Consider the following 3,688-nt stretch of genomic DNA (forward strand, 5'->3'; position numbering starts at 1 on the left):
CCCCACTCACTCACCACCACTCACCCCCGCTCACAACCCACTCATCCCCGCTCACTCAGCCCCACTTGCTCACCCCTGGGCCTTCACACAGGCTACACCGCCAACCCTCCCCCACCACCAGCCCCTCATCCACACCTATTACTTGACTAAATCCTCTCAACCCTCTGGTCCCAGACTAAAGAGGCTTCCCTAACCTGGGGCCAAGTGCTGCCCCGCCATCACGCCACTCACCCTTTTGTGGCTTCTCTGGCCTGAAGCTCACGTTCCCACGCTCAGCACCTGCTTTCTGAGGACCCCACAAGCTCCATTTGTGGGTGGGGCCTGGCACACTCTGCACGAGCTGCTTTTGCATGAACTGCTCTGTGGCTTTGGGCAATTACCCGCCCTTGTGTCCTCTGTGAAGTGGGATGACAGGTGCGCAGGGCTGCCGAGATACCAAGCAGATAACATGGGCACAAGAACTGGCGTTCAGGGCCTGGCTCATGGAGGGGTCCCAAGTCCCAGCTCAGCAGAGCCTGCCTTGATCCCAGAGTTATGGCCAGGGATTCCCAGCATGCAGGACTTTCTGTGCTCAAGGCAGGATGGTCCCTGAGCAAACCAGAAAGAGCTGGCTGCCCCAGTAGGGCACAGAGGGCCTGGCCCTGCATGGGAACTGCCTGTCTCCAGGGCACTTGCCAACATCTGCTGCTGGCCATGACTCAGCACTTTCGATGGTGGAAAAACCACCACTTGTTTCCGAATCACAAACCCAGGTGTGCCCTGACCCGAGTGGCCCCAGAAGGCTCACAGGAGGAACTAGGGCACTCACTCTCCACGTGGCCCATCTCCACGGCTACCAGAAGGGCCCACTCACAGTAGCCCTTGCACTGCTGGGCCGGGCCCTGGCGGGTGCAGAGGTGACCCAGCTGCAGGAGTACGTGGGTGAAGTCCCAGCCACACTCCAAACAGGGAAGCCTCAAGAACAGACGCACGGCCTCCAGAAGGTAGTGCTGGGCCAGCCTGCTGGCACCCATGTGCAGGCACAGGGTCCTGAAGTTGGTCAGCACCACTGCCTGGTTCCTCCGCTGGCCCAGGTCCCAAACCACCCATAGGACGCAGTAGTAGCCCTCGGCTGCCTGCCTCATCCGGCCCGTCCTCTTCAGAGCCACGGCCACCATGTTGGCAATCACACCTTCCTGGTCCTCGCTGGCCACCACTGCATCCTGGACAGACTGCAGGATGTTCAAGGCCACCAGGCTCTGCCCATGAAGCACGTGCAGCCAGGCCAGGGCCACCAGGGTATCCACAATGGCACAGACTCCGGCAACAGCATTGGCTTCCACCACCTGCGTCATGAAGGTGATGGCCGGGCCGTGGTAGCCATGGTGGCTGTACGGCTAGGCCAGGCTGTCGTGAAGGCCACGCAGAGCCTGGCCTGTGCCCAGGGTTAGGGAGGCCAGCGCTTGCCTGAGGTAGTGGGAAGTCTGGGTGGGGAGGCTGTGGGGCTGGAGGGCGTTCTGGAACACCAGGTTCACACTCCTCAGCGAGCCACCCAGCGAGTCCTGTGTCCTCAATGAGGCCACCTTGACACAGCTCAGCACCAGGTGGCACAGGCACTTGCAGCTATAGATGTCAGCCAGGAGCAGGGAGCAGTCTGAGAGCCACACAGCGTCTGGGGCTCCCGAGTCCCTGTGCAAAAGCAACAGCCACTCTAGGAAGCACAGGGCCTCTTCGGGCTGCTTGAGGTGCACGTGGTGCCTGACCAGCAGGAAGCAGGCCCGGGCCTCGGCCTGCAGGCTCTGGCCACCCACTGCCCACTGCAGCGCCAGCTACAGGAGCTCCCCATCCGCCTCGGTGCTGCAGATGTGGCCAGGAGTCCCCAGGAGCAGGGCCATGGCTTTGGGAACCACCTGTGTACAGTTCTCCCAGTTCTGCTTCCGGTAAATGCTGGTCAGATTGGCGTACACAGCCACCACCTGGAACAGGTCCCCGAAGCTGCCGTCCAGGGTCCCCAGTGTTTCCTCAAAGTACACCTGGGCCTGGGACAGCTTGAGCCTCCTGCAGCACAGCTGCCCCAGGAGGAAGCAGAGCCTGGCCAGGGCCATGAGGAGGCCAGCTTTCTTGGCCGCCCCTCGGGCCTGTGCCGGGTGCCCAGTCAGCTCCTTCTTGTCGCTAAAGCTGCAGAACATGCCGCTCAGCCATGGCAGTGCCACGTAGTACAGGCCACGGAAGATGGCCTTGTATCCGGAGGTGTTCAGGAACAGCAGCCGTGAGCTCAGGGCCTCTGGATCCTCCCAGTCATCTTCAGCTTCCAAGCAGAAGGAGGGCTCCTCGGGGTCCTGCAAGCTCACATTGCTGGATGCCACACAGAGACCCCAGGACGCTGGCTCCTGGGGGCAGCTTGGGCAGGCCTTGCATTGTTCCAGAACATTCCTCATCTTCGGAAGGGTCTCCTGTGGCTCCAGGCCCAGGCAAGGTGGAGGTATTTCTGCAAGTCACAAAAATACCTAGACAGATTAGAGTCCAGTAGTAAGTCCTTGGTCCACTGGGGGCAGGGTCCCCGCATCCCCGCCCTCTGTGTCCCTGGTGCAGCTTGCCATGAGCCCTTGAGAATTATGTACAATAAAAACCCGGGGCCTGGAGCACGTAGGAACTAAGGCACTATGGGGACAGAGAGAACACGCAGGCCCGTGGCCCGACTCTCCTACGAAATCACCTTCCTATCCTGCTTTGTCACCCACCTGACAGCATGGTTTTAGGAGACTATGTCAGCTCAGCGATCCCTCAGAGATGCCTTTCCCTTTAGAAAGAATCAAAGCCTTCTAACTGGACCCATGTATATGCAGCACTACCACTACAAATGTAACTTCTGTCAGCATATTGGGCCCCCCAGTGGGGTACAGGAATCCATGAAATCCTCTACAGCCAATCAGAGCTATTGATCAGCTCAAAAGCTGCTATGCAAAATTGGTAAAGCCACCGACGGCACAGGACAGGGGTGTTGTACCCGGGTACCGGGATGAAACGGACCATCCCTGCAGGAAGGATGGGAAAGCTTCCAGGCCCCTGTGGCCACCTTCACCTTGGATGGTCTGAAAACCTGAAGCCCACAGTTCCTAAAGGGTTAACAAAAAGGCCAGACTGCTCAAGCAGTCCACTGGCACCTGCTGTCTTTGGTGGATTCCTAGCCAAAGCCCCCTCCCAGAGGTGAGCAAACGAGCGCATTTCCTGTTGGAAAACCGGGGATGAAAAGAGGCATTACAGGGAAGGAAAAAACTAGATTTAAACAGACTCTCTTTTTCAAGCTCACATGTAAAAATTATTTTCAATACAAACTGTCTCCTTATTCATCTGTAAAGCCTTGGAATTAAAAAATTAATAAATACGATTTAGAGGCAAGTGTCTGACTTGACTTCACTAATTAGCTAAGAAATCTCCCCCACCCGGGAGAGGCACACAGCCCCTCCCAGCCACTACCCTGGCCTCTGGGGCAGCTGGAGAGCCACGTGCCTTTGCTCCAGGGACTTTGGCAGAGGGTGGAAACACCCCCTCCCCGAGGCTAAACCTACTACAGCCTTCCCTTCCCCACTGGCTTCCCAGGCCTCCTCTGGGACCTTGTGCCTGCATCCCAAATGTACTGGGATGGATCCCATTCCCAGGGAACTTCCAAGGGCGCTTGGTGCATCCACATCACCAGGCTGTCCACATG

At 58.3% G+C, this 3,688-nt stretch overlaps 1 pseudogene; it reads right to left on the reverse strand.

Moving 5' to 3' along the window:
* Positions 1 to 103: 103 nt before the first annotated feature.
* LOC111533910 lies at positions 104 to 2,471 on the reverse strand (annotated as a pseudogene).
* Positions 2,472 to 3,688: the final 1,217 nt, after the last annotated feature.

The sequence above is a fragment of the Piliocolobus tephrosceles genome, unplaced genomic scaffold (genome assembly GCF_002776525.5).
Source record: "Piliocolobus tephrosceles isolate RC106 unplaced genomic scaffold, ASM277652v3 unscaffolded_29314, whole genome shotgun sequence".
Taxonomy (NCBI): domain Eukaryota; kingdom Metazoa; phylum Chordata; class Mammalia; order Primates; family Cercopithecidae; genus Piliocolobus; species Piliocolobus tephrosceles.